At 42.2% G+C, this 7196-nt stretch overlaps 1 non-coding gene across 1 annotated transcript; it reads left to right on the top strand.

Moving 5' to 3' along the window:
* The first annotated feature begins 4521 nt into the window (after positions 1-4521).
* On the top strand, positions 4522-4595 carry trnav-aac (transfer RNA valine (anticodon AAC)). The gene has a single exon. It is a non-coding gene; the product is annotated as a tRNA-Val (tRNA).
* The last annotated feature ends 2601 nt before the right edge of the window (positions 4596-7196 follow it).

The following is a 7196-nucleotide window of genomic DNA, read 5'->3' as shown; positions in this document are numbered from 1 at the left end:
GTTTTGAATGACCTCAAGTTTACAGAGGGTAGAATGTCCACTCACATTCCAGAACTCACATCCTGGTGGATCAGCGCTGCCGTGTTTCCAAGATCAATACTGACCCTTATCAGGTGCCATCCTCAGAACTACACACAGTGCTCCAGTAAAAGCAGCCCCATTCCCATCCATATTCTGCCTTGTACCAACATCGTTGTAGCCAGTGCTTTGCAACCGATCACAGCCTTTCTCTTTTATTCTTTTACTTTCCATCCCGACACGACATTTGTTCTCGACCTGACGCACATGTGACATTTTCATTTCTGATGCGGAGCTACAGTTCCAATTCCACTGATTCGGGCAGAGCTGTAACGCATTTTCTGTTTTCAATCAGTAACTTAATAAAGTCGTTTTAACAAGAGAATTAAGCGGCTAGCTTCTGACCGGGATGCAAACCCAGGCCGCAGCGGTGAGATCGCCGAATCCTAACCACTGGACTACCAAGGGAGCTGCTTGCTGCGCTTGCATCTCCGGATATCCACGCGGCTTTTGCCATTTTCTTCATTCTGGACCATTTTCACGGGGGCGAAGTTTCTCCGACAAAACGTCATGTTGAGATAGAACACAAATTATTTCTTCAGCCAATGAAAACCAACGTTGCTATTGGCTGGAACATGAAATCGACAGCGTGGTGAAATAGTACCAAAGCTGTGAATTGCAAAATTCAATTTCCAAAACCCACCAATCACTGCGGCTCCTATGAAACTGACAAGGCAGCGCACGGCAGATTCATCACTAAAAGCAACTGATAGACATCAAATTCTTCACTTTCACGTCACATTTTTAAACTCGTATTCTCCATCTCAGACATTTCCAGTGCAAAAAGATACAAAAGGAATCTTTCCAATCTGCTTTTTCTCTCTGAACCATTTTAATATGAAGCTACAAAACTAAAGTGAATGTAGCTGTAAAGCGTGAAGTGAATGCGATGGTAAAAATTCTTTCACCTGCTTGTGGAACTGAGCCGCATTGATACATTCCGGATCCTAACCACTCGCTGTGTAACATAAATTTGTACGCTTTATTTCCTGTTGCCTCTCCTCTCCGACCAAAATGAATCACTTCACACTTCCTTACATTAAATTTCAGCTGCCACTTGTCCGTCCAAATGGATTTGTTGAAGAGCCCGAAAGAGGAACCAACTCAAACTGGAAATGGAAGCGTGAGAATGAAAGAAGAGAAGTGACGGGTTTTGTACATCCCGGAGTGAAGAGACTCCAGGATCAAAATAAATCAAAATACTGCGGATGTTGCAAATCTGAAACAAAAACAGAAAATGCTGGAAAAACTCAGCCGATCTGTCAGCAGCTGTGGAGAAAGAAACAGAGTTAACGTTTCGAGTCCGTATGAAGAAGAGCCATTGGGACTGATTGGAATGCTCTTTGCAAAAAGCTGCCATAGACACGATGGGCCGAATTGTCTCCTCGTGTGCTGTACCATTTTATGGCGACATTGTTAAATCAGTCTTGTCTCCAGCATTCCTAATGATAGCAGCTGAATTCCATTTCTTCAACACAAAAATCCAAAGTGCTGCTGCATGGCCGCACAGGTTACCGTTTCAGCCAAGTCCATTGAGGATTCGGCAGTGCAGGGTTTCTCTAGCGTCGTGGCCCTAACACGCAAATAGTCTCCCGGCTCGTTTAAGTGCACTTGCGTATTACAGTCACGTGACAATTGGTCTTCTCGAAATACTAAAGAACATCCCACAAATAAAACAGAAGTGACATTTTATCGCACCCGATGCAGTAAAGGTTGTAAAACACTTTCCACTGTCACTCGACAGACATATTAACAGTTCATTCAGTTAGCAAAATAAATGAATCTGTTTATTGCTGTAGGTTAACATACTTACTCGTCGTCTCAAAGATGAATAACAGTAATAATGTGTGCTCCGAAAGACAGACGAAAGCGATACTGTAATTGAAACAGAGGAAATAGCAGACACGCTACATCATCACTTTGTATCGGTCTTCAGCAGAGGAAGAGGAAAAACTGCCAGGGTGCGATAAAAGGTCCGAGGAAACCGAGGCTCAGTGCAGGCATGGTGAAATCCCTCCTTTCTTATTCAGCCTGGAAAGAAGAGACACGAACGGGATTTAGGCGCCAGAATATAAAAGCTGCCATGAGCCTATTTGAAAGAAGAGCAGGGGAGTTCTCCCCGCTTCCTGGTCAAATTTATCCCTCAATCAACGTCACATATACACATTATCCGCTCATTAGGACGCTGCTGTTTGTGGGAGTTTGCTGAGCGGTGATTGGCTACCGTGTTTCCTACATCACAATGCCGACACTTCACAATGTCCTTCATTGACTGGAAAGCGATTTGAGACGTCCGCTGGTCGGGAAAGGTGCTATATAAATGCAAGCCTGTCTTTATTTAATTATCATAAACCCCAGTCCTCTGGTGACTGACCCTCGAGAGTGGAAACAGCTTCTCGCTAACTGCTCTATCAAACCGCCCGCCGCCGATCCCTTCCTCAGCCCAATAATTTTAAACAACACCATGAAAACGCAGTTTAACCTGCTTTGCTCTAAAGAAAACGATCCCGGCCTTTATATTCTCTACACAAAACTGAATGTGTTCACCCCTGAACATGGTACAAGGCGGAACATTGTGACGAAATTTTGGAAAATGTTGTTCGTTGGCAGGCGGAAAAATAGAGGAGGAACCAAAACAGGAAACCCAGTCTCCAGTTCTGTGAATATTTACAAACTCTTTAGGAAGTGGAATCAGGGGAGAATGAAGGGTGAGCTGTCCGACTGATCAGGGCTTATCCGGAATGTTAAGCCATGCTGTCATGCAGCAGCACTCTGGGTCTCTGTTTCGGTGAAATTGAATTCAGCTGGTATTATCAGGGATGCTGCAGACAGACTCTTATAACAATGTAATCATAAAACGGCAAATTACCATGTATCCATTCTGTGGCATAAGGGGCCCTTCCATAATTCTGTCTCGATCAGCTTTTTTAAGAGCAAACGAATTAATCTCATTTCCTTCCCTCTTTTAGTAAACCTGTTATTATTCTGAATATCAATTAATTGCACAATTCCCTTTTGAAAAAGGAGATTCTGCAGATTCCATGCCTAGTTTACCTTAATTAACACTATTTCCCTCACCCAATGCCATGAAGATCTAAATCTTCAAGACTAGTGCTTCTTACATAGCTATACATATGAATATTATTTACTTTTTCTATTGATTTCATATCGAATTGACAAAAGTGCTTATTTTTCTGATCAAACATCTCATTATTTCTGAGTTGATTTACACAATCTAATTACATTTGCTACACAAACCGCTAATCAAGGGTGTTATATCACAGTGGGAAATCATTGTTACAGTTCAACAGAACCCTGCCAAGATCAAAGGCTGGCATAGTTTGTTTCATTCATTTGGTTTAAAATGCATTTGTTCTGGGAAGGTAATCTTACAGAATACATATTTGTTTAGGAAAAAGTGTTGATCTACCAGAATGTTTGGAGGATTCCAATGGTTAGACTGAGAGGTCATGTCACTTGTTACTTGTTACCACCTGGTGCCTCAGTTTGTTTGAATTTCAAAATGCAGAAGACTCGATTCAGCATATGTCTTAGGCAGCAATGCTTTCTGCTCAATCATTATGAACACATTTCTCCACAGCAGAAGAAATTAAATAAACTTTTCTCAGCAATTTTTTTTACCTTATTTAACATTCACTATTACTGTACTTGATATTGATGCCCTTGGTTGACTTGAGGCTCTCTGAAATAGACAACATCGAATTGCAAACTTGACTGGCAAACAAAAGAATGTAAGTCACCAGGTAATGCATTTGATATGGGTCTGATTTGAGATGTAGCATAACAGTTAGCATTTCAACAAAATCAAAGAATTTTACAGGGAACAGGCTTGAGAATGATGCGTTAATTAGATCTGATCCCTCTTTGTCTGTCTTTATGAGCACACATTACACTGAGACACTTTTGACATGGTGAGTAACTTTCTTAAGCTGCATCGAAAGACCCATTGATTCCTCTTGTTGACGAAACGAACTGCGAGTATGTGAGTATGAAATACGAACAACTATCCACTCAGGTGTGTCATGGAATCTCAGCAAGTGCTGATTTTGCTGCATTAATTTTGTGACTTCGGTGAGAGCAAATGCAATATGCCTGCAGATTCAGGTCAGCTTCAACGATGCAAATTATCCTCACTATTTAATGAGTAAGTTTTCATAACGTTTCTGCCCGGTTTCGAACCGGTGACCTTTCGCGTGTTAGGCTGCAGCAATCTGGGTCTTTGTTGCGGAGAAATGAAATACAGCTGCAATTCTCAGGAACGCTGCAGCAAGCTGATGTAACAATGTAATCACAAAATGGTCGAGCCAAATAGATACATGGTGCTGTTTTATGATTACATTGCTACATCAGTCTCGAGATCCAGATTGCTGCTGCGTTACAACGCAGTTTAGCATTCCGGACAGGCTCGGTAAAATCACAGCAGTTTCTGTAGTGTAGTGGTTATCACGTTCGCCTAACACGCGAAAAGTCCCCGGTTCGGAAACCGGGCAGAAGCATTATGAAAACTTACTCATTAAATTGTGAGGATAATTTGCATCGTTGAAGCTTACCTGAATCTCCAATATTGTAGGCATAATGCATTTTCTGTCACCGAGGTCATAATACACGTGCAGCAAAATCAGAATACCCGCAAAAACTCAGCAGGTCTGGCAGCATCTGCGGAGAGCAACACAGTTAATAAATAGAAAAGAGGTGATAGATAAGACTTTATATTTCACCTCTTTACTATTTTTGCTTAGTTCTGCTGAGGAGTCATACGGACTCGAAACGTTAATTGTGTTCCTCTCCGCAGATGCTGCCAGACCTGCTGAGTTTTTCCAGGTATTTTTATTTTTGTTTCAGTTTTCCAGCACCCGCAGTTTTTTTGCTTTTATCTGCAGCAAAATCAGCACATCTTTCGATGCAGCTTAACACAGTTACTCACCATGTCAAAGGTGTCTCATTGTAACGTGTGCTCACAAAGACAGACAAAGAGTGATCAGATCTAATTAACGCATCATTCTCAAGCCTGTTCCCAGTAAAATTCTTGGATTTTGTTTAAAAGCTAACTGCGTTCAATTTCAAATGAGCACCAAATGCTTTGCATCGAGATAAAGGAGAAAAAGTGTGCTTATGACACATGTCAGCTGGATAATAAAACCAAGAACCAGGATGAATAGAGAAGGTTCAGAGGGATTTGGAAAACCAAATAAGAAAAGCAAAGAGAGCATAAAAAGAGACTGAAAGCAAACATAGAAATCAATCAAGAAGTCTTCCATGGGCATGTAAATAGTAAAACGGTGGTAAAAGGAGGAGCGGAGGCAATTAGGAACCAAAGAGGTGATTTATGCATGGAGGCAGGGGGCATGGATGAAGTATTAAATTAATATTTTGCATCTGCCTTTTCCTGCTGCACAGGTGATCGTGAAAGAGGAGATAGTTCAGACCCTTGTGGGGTTTAAAATTGATAAGGAGGAGATATTGGATAGTCTGTCTGACAAAGTTGCCAAAACCCCAGGACTGGATGAGATGCATCCAAGGATACTGAGGGGAAATGAGAGTGGAAATTGTGGAAGCGCTGGCCATAATTTTCCAGTCTTCCTGAGATTCAGAGTTGCTGACACAGGGACTGGAGAATTGCAAACGTTACACCTTTGTTCAAAAAAGGTGTAAAGAGAAGCCCAGCAACTACAGACCAGTCAGTTTAATCTCGGTGTTGGGGAACCTTCCAGAAATGGTCATTCAGGATATATTTAATAGTCACTTGAGAAAATGTGGGTTAATTAAGGAAAGCCAGCATGGATTTGTTAAGGGAAAATCACGTTTAACTAAGTTGCTTTAGGTTTTTGATGAGGTAACAGAAAGTGTTGTTCAGGGTAATGCTGTTAATGTTGTGTTACATGGACTTCCAAATGGCATTAGATAAAGTACCATGCAACAAACTTGTGAGCAAAGATTATAGCTCATGGGATAAAAGGGACAGCAGCAACATGGATACGAAATTGGCTGAGTGACAGGAAACTGAGAGTCATGGTTAATGGATGTTTTTCAGACTGGAGGAAGTTTAAGAACGGAGTTCCCCAGGAGTCAGTGTTCGGACCCGTGCTGTTCCTGATACATATAAATAACCCAGACCTCAGTGTTCAGGCACAATTTTGAAATTTGTGGACAGAGTCTTGAGTGGGCATAGACCACGTAGCAGGTTCCCTTCCCTGAGATGAGGAAAAATGTCTTCACTCGGAGGGTGGTCAACCTGTGGAATTCTCTACCACAGAAGCCTGTGGAGGCCGGGTCACTGAGTATAGCCAAGGAAGAAATTGATCATTTTTTGGATATTAGGGGCATCAGGGGGTTTGGAGAGAAAGCAAGAATATGGCGTTGAGATAGAGAAACAGCCATGATCATATTGAATGGTGGAGCAGGCTCAAAGGGCTGAATGGCCTACTCCTGCTCCTAATTTCTATGTTTCTGAAGGATATTAGTGAACCAGTTGGGTTTTTAGGACAATCCAGCAGTTTTCATGGTCTCTTTTTCCTGGTGGCGGCCCCACAAATTACCAGATTCATTCAGCTCAATTTCACAACCTGTTTTTGTGGGTTCTCTCTCTCTCACTTTTTCTGTTTTAAATCAATTTCACAGGGTATTAGAAGGAGAGGATTTGCAGTCGGGAAACTCAAACCAAATATCACATCAGAATCTGACAGAGTCGCCCAATTTATCATAACCTGAATATCATTGGATTTTGAACATGGAAGGAAAAAGCACTGTTCACAGTGAGGAGAAACCGTACACGTGTTCTGTGTGTGGACGAGGCTTCAGCCAATCATCTGACCTGTCAGAACATAATTGCCGTCACAACGGGATGAAACCATGCAAATGTGGGGAATGTGGGAAGGGATTCAAATCCCCGTCTGACCTGGAAAGTCATTGGCGCACTCACACTGGGGAGAAACCGTTCACCTGCTCCGAGTGTGGGAAGGGATTCACTCGTTCGTCCTATCTGCTGATACACCAGCGAGTTCACACTGGGGAGAGACCTTTTAAATGTCCGGACTGCGGGAAGTGCTATAAAGGTTCCATGGAACTGATGCGCCATCAACGTGTTCACACTGATGAGA

This window comes from Cetorhinus maximus, chromosome 23 (assembly GCF_964194155.1).
Source record: "Cetorhinus maximus chromosome 23, sCetMax3.hap1.1, whole genome shotgun sequence".
Classification (NCBI taxonomy): domain Eukaryota; kingdom Metazoa; phylum Chordata; class Chondrichthyes; order Lamniformes; family Cetorhinidae; genus Cetorhinus; species Cetorhinus maximus.
The sequence above is the reverse complement of the archived record's forward strand: the minus strand, read 5'-3'. Positions and strand labels throughout refer to the sequence as shown.